At 33.3% G+C, this 8,677-nt stretch overlaps 1 protein-coding gene across 1 annotated transcript in view; it reads right to left on the minus strand.

The window, feature by feature from the left end:
- The window catches only part of LOC106092328 (mucin-5AC), a 51,631-nt gene extending 49,499 nt beyond the window's left edge, over positions 1-2,132 (minus strand). The window contains exon 1 of the mRNA XM_059362552.1: positions 2,012-2,132. The gene's annotated coding sequence lies outside the window, so the exon portion shown is untranslated. The remainder of the gene's footprint in view (positions 1-2,011) is intronic.
- Between the last annotated feature and the right edge of the window lie 6,545 nt (positions 2,133-8,677).

The following is an 8,677-nucleotide window of genomic DNA, read 5'->3' on the forward strand; positions in this document are numbered from 1 at the left end:
CACAACAACAGGAACAGGAAATACTTTTCGGCTGAACGACGTGCTGCTTAACGACACCTCAAGCATCGAATTTTTAAATGGCTCTAATCTCACAAATATCGCCAGCTATAATGAATGGAACATTGTCTTATGTTCGACCCAGGATTTGAACCCAGGAGTTTTGACGAGTCTACCAAATCGACAACTGGGCGATTGAAGCGGAAACATTCGAGAGTGATGACCCACTACTGTACTTCTATTCGAATATTGGTTGATTTTCTTGGTTTTTTGCTTGCACTAAGATCTATACACATTCTAATCCATGATTTCAAATTTTTATACCCACCAACATAGGGTGGGGGTATACTAATCGAGTCATTCCGTAACACCTCGAAATATTGATCTAGGACCCCATAAAGTATATATATATTCTTGATCGTCTCGAAATTCTGATTCGAACTTGCCATGTCCGTCCATCCGTCCGGACATGGCAAGTTCGAATCGAATTAATTAGCGGTCGAACGCGTAGAGCTAGCCGCTTGAAAATTTGAACAGATACTTTATATATATGTAGGTCCTTGGGGATTGCAAATGACCCATATCGGTTCAAATTTAGATAAAGCTCCCATATAAACTGATCTCCTGATTTGACTTCTTGAGCCCATGGAAACCATAATTTTTGTCCGATTGGGTTGAAATTTTGCACATAGTATTCTGTTATGACTTCCAATAACTGTGTTAAGTACTGTCCAAATCGGTCAAGAACCTGATATACCTTCCATATCAACCGATCTCCCGATTTGATTTCTTGAGTCCCTGGAAGCCTCAATTTCCACCCGATTTGGCTGAAATTTTGCACATAGCATTCTGTTATGGCTCTCAACAATGGAGACAAGTACGATTCAAATCGGTCTATAACCTGATATAGCTCCTATATAAACCGATCTCCCGACTTGACTTCTTGAGCCCATAGAAGCCACAATTTTGGTCCGATTTGGCTGAAATTTTGCCCGGTTTGATTTCTTGAGCCCTTACAAGCCGCGATTTTTATCCGATTTGGCTGAAATTTTGCATATAGTGTTCTGTTATGACTCTCAACAACTGCGCCAAGTACGATCCAAATCGGTCTTTAGCTTGTTTTTCGTTAAAATTATATACCTAATTAAAAATTTTTCCAAAAATCGAAGATTGTGCTATTTCACACTTTTTAAAATGTTTGTAAATTGTTGGCTTTACTTTTAAATCATTAAAAATAATTGCAGAAAAACATGTTGTTCCTAAAGAAAATAAAAACCCCACACATAACTTAAAGAAAGCCATAAATATGTGGTATTTTATGCGTCACAAATTCTAAATTTACTCAATTTATTCATGGAATTTCTTACGTTGATAGCGTTAAAACAGGTTGTAGTAAAGCATTTATAATTTGTTTTCGGTTTTTTTTTAACAAAAGTAATTGCTATAAGTTTTTATATGTCAAGTAGGTACTTCACTTTTTGTCTATTTACGAATTTCTGATTTATTCTTAAAACAATAAAAACAATGCAACGATCATTATAGCTGAGAAAATAATACACTTAATACCTATAAGAAATATTAGAAACATTGACAGTTGTTGTAAAATCCATATTGGAACTCTCAATTTATTCTTCTTAAAGTTAAGCATCGAGCTGCTTAAGATATTCCCAAAAAAGATTTCCGATTCTTACAAAGCCTCAAAAGAGATTTTCAAAAAAAAACAATCACAACTTCTCTTTAACATCTTTTGTTCTCAATAGATTCTTTCTCATTTTCACTTTCAATAATTTTGTTTTTCAAAATTTTTTTGATTTTCTCACAACACTGGCATCCAAATTAAGGGGAGCCAACACACACACACGCGTAAAATTGAAAAGGAAATTCTCTCTCTCACTCCCATTTTCATTTCCTCTTTTTTCTCTTTTCATAATGAAAAGTTCAAATTTTTCGATTTCTTGATTTCTTTTTGTTTTGTTATGTGTAGTTTCTTTTGTTGTTATTATTGCTACTTTACTTAGGATTCTGGCGCTTTTAGAAAAAAAATGAGATACGACGCACCATTCACAACACACACTCACACATCACATCATCGAATATCACCGAGCAATGACTTCAATGTCTTCAAAACTATTCGACGCGTTTAGAACTACTAAACATCTGTTTTAAATTTAAACTCAGTGTGCCTCAGAAATACAGCATTCTGCTTCTGCCTCTGCTGCCGGTACTCTGCTATTCTTGACTGCCTCTGTGTGTGTGTGTGCATCCCATTCAAACGGCATCCGCCCCGTGTTAAGTGACGCAAGCACAGTGTTAGGCAACTGCTAAAATCATGACAAGTGTGCAAATTGGCAAAAGAACGCAATAATAAACTGGCAAATGAAAAAAACAATATAAACAATAAGAAATATTGATGGAAAATTTTTTAAAATCTATTTCTCTCAACTTGAAAATCAAATTTCAACAAATTTTGTATCAAATAAAATTTCGACTATATTTTGTATAAAATTTCGAATACGACCGAATTTTCTAAAACAAAATCGACCAAAGTTTCTAAAAAATTTTATTTCAACGAAATTTTCTATAAAAATGCAATTTCGACGAAATTTCAATAAAAATATAATTTTGACAAAACTTTCAATAAAAATAATATGTTGACTAAATTTTCTCTAAAAATATCATTTTGACAAAATTTTTATATAAAAAATAAAATTTTGACAAAATTTCGACTATATTTTGTATAAAATTTCGAATACGACCGAATTTTCTAAAACAAAATCGACCAAAGTTTCTAAAAAATTTTATTTCAACGAAATTTTCTATAAAAATGCAATTTCGACGAAATTTCAATAAAAATATAATTTTGACAAAACTTTCAATAAAAATAATATGTTGACTAAATTTTCTCTAAAAATATCATTTTGACAAAATTTTATATAAAAAATAAAATTTTGACAAAATTTTCTACAAAAAATAAAATTTTGACAAAATTTTCTATAAAACAAATTTTTTGACAAAATTTTCTACAAAAAAATAAAATTTTGACAAAATTTTCTATAAAAATATAATTTTGACAAAATTTTCTATAAAAATTAAATTTTGACAAAATTTTCTATAAAAATATAATTTTGACAAAATTTTCTATAAAAATAAAATTTGGACAAAATTTTCTATAAAAATAAAATTTGGACAAAATTTTCTATAAAAATAAAATTTTGACAAAATTTTCTATAAAAATAAAATTTTGTCAAAATTTTCTATAAAAATAAAATTTTAACAAAATTTTCTATAAAAATAAAAATTTGGCGAAATTTTCTAAACAAGTAAAATTTTGACAAAATTTTCTATAAAAATAAAATTTCGACAAAATTTTCTATAAAAATAAAGTTTTGATAAAATTTTCTATAAAAAATTTAAAGCCTTGTTATGGTAACCCAGAATATTGGTATAAAACTTTGAGGTAAAATAAGCGTGGGAGACGCCCTAGCCCAAAACCCACCCAAGCACACATGTTTACCGATTGGGACTATGTGAGTATCAAATGGAAGGTATTTAAGAGTACAGTACAAACTTGACATAACAAATTGCCCCTAGTGTCGGTTGCCCGCCCCAACACCAAAAAATCGACAAAAATTGGCATATTTACCAATAAGGGCAGAATAAGTATCAACCCTACGGGAAATGTCCTCATCATTTGCAAACTGTCCCAGGACCTTTCCTACGGTGTAAGAATGGTGGCAATTCGTCACCTCGAGCGACAAACCCTTATAAAAGTGATAGGTTGTTTCCAATTAAGGGGACCAGTACTGGAACCGGTCCCTATCACCAGAGGACCTAAACAGTTCCCGTGACAGTTTTAGGACATGTCCCATAGGGAAATGAAAGGGAATTGGAAGTAGAATACGAAAAGTACAAAAATTATGGTGAAGTCCCAGGAGGAGCCGCGCCACTCCCAAACGGACATGTAGGCCGATCGGTATAATATGGGTTTCAAAACGAAATTTCTACGAAAATAAAAGCACGGCATAAATTTCTATGCAAAAAAAAACTTTTTTTATAAAAATCAAATCACAAAAAAAAATTTTTTTGAAATTTCAGAAATTGGTGGATAGGAAATGGGCAGCGCATTAGACAGCTGGCCATTAATTTCTTTTTGCAGCAGCATTTCTTGCATTACTTTTTTGTTTTTTTTTTTCTTAAGCTGATACCTCCAATACTCTCAATAATCAATTTTTTCCGAATATTCTTACAAATTTAATTTTTCAACGAAAATGTTTATGAAACCCTTGAAATTTTCCATCACATATTTACAAAATTTCTTATAAGCCATCAATGCACTGTGTTTCTCTAGAACCTCCCACTGCCTTTATCCTAATGTCGCATTCAAATCGAACGGTTCTGAGACGCCCTGCATTTTGACATATCTCATCACACTGTTGTCGTATCTCAGCAGCATTCATATGTTCTCTATTGTATGTACAAAAATATAATTCTTGCAGCTCACTTGTAAGCTATAACAACAATAACAACAACAAACGCCGAATGAGTGAGCGGTGGATCATAGCGAGTGGGGGTATATACATATGTACTTTAGAATGCCACTTATTAGAGTAGTTGTACTTTTTGCGTTGCTGCGGTTGTTGTTGTTGTTCCTTCCAATCTTGTTCATATTTATTTTGGTTGATTATCATTTGTCTTGTCAATAATGTTATTGTTGTTGCGGCAATTGTGTTCTGTATACGTGATGCGGATGTGTGTGTGTCTGTATGTGTACGATGTGTGTTTCTTGTTCTCCCACTTGCGGCGGCGCTGCGTTTGGCGCGAGTCAAGTGAGTCTGCGTTTTTTGTAGTTGTTGCTATTGTTAAACGTTGTTATTGTTGCTCATTTACATTTTCATTTCATTTGGCATTCGCGCGGTGGAAGTGGATTTTGTTGAGTTTTTTTATTTTCATTTATTTATAATTCTTTTGTATTGCGTTTGCGTATTTGTTGTTGTCGCCTGATCGCGGTTTTTTTGTTGTGATTGTCTTTTTAATTCGTGTCTATGCACATGAGCAGCAAACGCGTACAGCATCCGGTCAATGAATCAATCCGGTCAATGCAGAGTTTTTGGTGCGTTTGTTTTAAAAAATCCGGGGTAAGAGCAAAGTAGGGTAGTTCTTGTTATAAATAATATAAGGGACAGCTTTACACTCTTAATCAACTGTTAAATCGGTTTTGGCCCAACTTTGGTTTAATCACCAAGTGCTTAGACACTGCAGATACTCCTTCTCAGGTATGTGAATATTTATTTGGTAGGTTTCAGAGGTACCATAACACCTAAGATCTAAATCAGGTTAGAGCATTTGAGACGAAAATCAACGTCACAACGGAAAAGTAGAATATACTCTTAAAGGATAAAACCCCGTTTACACTGCTCTTTAATCCGGATTTAATGGCTCGATCATCTATTTTCCCTTTATAAAATCAGCTGACGAGAGCTTTAAATCCGGATTTAATAAGCTGTGTGGCTTAAAAGGCAGTTTTAAGTCAAAATTGCCTCCCGACATACCAAAATTACGTTGTAGAAGTCACTTTATAACTCTTCATAAGAAAATTCAAGAGTGAAAGTACTTAGTAACGAAGGCTTTAAGAATGAAACTCTAAGCTAACAAAGAGTTTGGCAACCAAAAATTTCGAAAAGAACATTTTTCAATTATATTGTACTTTAATTAAGGATTAAACTGTATTCCTAACATGAGTTTGTTATCAACTTTTTAAGTAAGGGAAATTTTAAGTCTAACCTTACAAAGGACTACGACTGGATCGTATGTAAAAACAATTTTTTTACGCCAAAAACTTAAAATGATTGTATCTTCTTCCTTGCCTACTTGGGAGGTTATTATAATTTTTTTAGTCAAATGCCGATAAAATCTTCAAGCTCTTCCACCTTCTGCGATTCTCCAAAAAGCCCCGGTAGCCGAGTTGGCAACTTAAATCTTGTAGAGTTGGTAATCAAAAGCTTCTCAAAGTTCTACCATCAAACGTACATGGTATGATCTTCAAACTTAGAGTTAGAATATTTCTTCTTTCCCCAAAATGTTCTATTATTTTTTTTCTCAAACTCTACGTTATCCGATTTATCTTCAATATATTCCATACTACATACCTATAAAACCCTAATCAATAACTTTAAAAGAGTTTCGAAATTAAATTCTTTTTGAGAAAGGAGGAGGAGTAATTATACTTTAAAATGCAAAGAGGAGAAGTTAAACATGGAAATCCTTTTCCTTATAACATTTTAATTTAAGATACACAAAAAAGAAAATGTTTGAGAAAAAATTCAGGGAATATAGTTTTAGTTCCAAAAAAAAAACTTTAACATCTCACATTAGCATGTAACCTTCTAAATTCTTCGACCACACACTGTGTGTATGTCTGAACTCGCACACAGGTAGAGCTATGACATTTTGCTAAAAACATGATATTCAATTTTCAAACACACAATAGCAAATTTGGATGGGGGTATTTTGATTTATAACTCGAGAGCGATTCATTCACACACACGCGATACAAAAATTAACTTGTCATTTGGTGACCAATATGCCATAAACGGACCATAGCAAGACGATACACAACCAATTTCCAAATTTTAATTGGTCTTGTTGAATGAAGATAGTCGATAATGGTCGTTGAATGGGTTCCCTATATCAGCCTAATTAATGGAGACAAATTCCAACAAAATTTAATACGAAGCAAAGGGCAGTAGCGCTGATTCTTGTGGAATATACATAATAAGGTCTAATCGCGTACTTCTCCATTGAAAATTTGGCAGAAAAAAATTTGCAAGCAAAAGTAGGCGAACGTAGTAGGCGAAGTAAAAAATTGTACAAATTTGCACAAATTTTTGGGTACACGAACACAGCTATAGATAGATACAACACTACATCATGTTTATAAAATTAAATGGTAGTCATACGATGAGATCTTTATAAACATGTCTGGGCTGTAAAAAATGTTTAATGTTCCATCAGCCAATATGTTTACAACCAAGCTCTCACATAAAGTTTTTAACCTTTGGTTATAGGTAGTTAAAAATCTACCGAAAAAAACAAATTTTTGTTTCAAACTTAAAAATGCTTGCAAGTCCTTAATTATGCGCCTAATTTCGTTTCCTATAAACGAATAAGATGTATGAGAGTGGTGAAAAGTGATACAGCTGCAAACTAATTTGATCGAAGACTAAACATAAAAGTGGAAGAGGCTTTAGGTTTGGTGTTACTGCAATCAGACATAAATAGGCCATTGTGTTCTCAGTTATATTTGTAGCAAAAGACTAAAGGTTCTGCTGCGAATCAAACTCTACTCACACTCGTAAGTCGAACAACTACCAACTCTGCTACCAGGGCGCTTTGAAAAGACTTTTACTTCAACCAAAAGTTGGAATGGAGAAAAAAATTGCTGAATTTAATGTCACAGATCGGAGAAGTGTAAGACTTGAAGAGCTTGATATGCGTTTTAATAAAAAAATTAAAAAGTAAGTAAATAGAGAGATGCAATCATTTTAAGTTTTACGTAAAATATCATGACCAGATCTAGTATCATTGAATTTTTGTTTAAATAGGCATTTAAGCATGATTTAGTTATAAGGAAACCAACAGAGCAAATGCTTTTTTGGACTATGGAAAGTCATTTCCATATTTTGGGATGGACAACAAAACAAATTGCTGCAAACTTGATATGAAGGTCACTCTAACTATAAAATGAAGGAGATATAATCATTTTAAGTTTTTGCGTTAAATATCGGATTTAACATGATAGTAAACTTTTGCTAGCTCACAGCTATACTGGGACGGGACGGTTGAGGATAGTGATATGCTCTATCCGGAGTATCTGTAATTGCAGTCGTGGGCAATCAGCAGTATCGAGCGGAGAGTCTCAGTGAGAGGCAGGGCGGCACCGGCTCTTGCACCAATACTGAGTGCCTATGATGCTCGATATGACAAGGCGAGTTATTGGCACCTTTAAATAACCAATGGCTACTCTGTTCCCGCGACGATCGGTTCTTTGGACAGGAACGAGCTTGCTCACACATAAAAATGTGGCTACAACAACAACTAAGCACATGTCTAATATTCTGCGCATTTGGGTTATACATAATCTCCTATAAGTTCTATCACTCTCTACACAATATGTCTCCCAAACGAAGCAAGAAAGGAGATACAAGCATTTTAAGTTTTTGTGTAAAATAACGCATATTTTACATGGCAAATACATTCCTAGTCAAACTTTACTCCATGGAAGATTTTTCCAAAAATTTCTAAAAAGTTATAATGGAAATCTAATTGGGTATTGGGTTGTCGGACATGACTATAAATATATGTGTATATAAATAAAACAAGGCGAGTATGATATAAACGTCTAACTATGATGGACTCATCCTCATCTTAAAAACTTCCACAGATGTTAAAGACTGCTGGGGCCAAATTAACGCATACGTGATCAAATGCGCTTTCGTATCGAATGAAATTTCATCTCATATTTAATGGATGTTATGTCACTTGTATATACATATACATATAAATAATTATACAATCGTGTTCCTAAATTTCAAAAATTCCCGTTCAGTAAAGAGGTACATAATTCACAATAGAGAGATTTCGAACGATTTTACTCGTCCATGTATGAGGTAATTCGGCCCCT

Source organism: Stomoxys calcitrans, chromosome 2 (genome assembly GCF_963082655.1).
Source record: "Stomoxys calcitrans chromosome 2, idStoCalc2.1, whole genome shotgun sequence".
In the NCBI taxonomy this organism is placed as follows: domain Eukaryota; kingdom Metazoa; phylum Arthropoda; class Insecta; order Diptera; family Muscidae; genus Stomoxys; species Stomoxys calcitrans.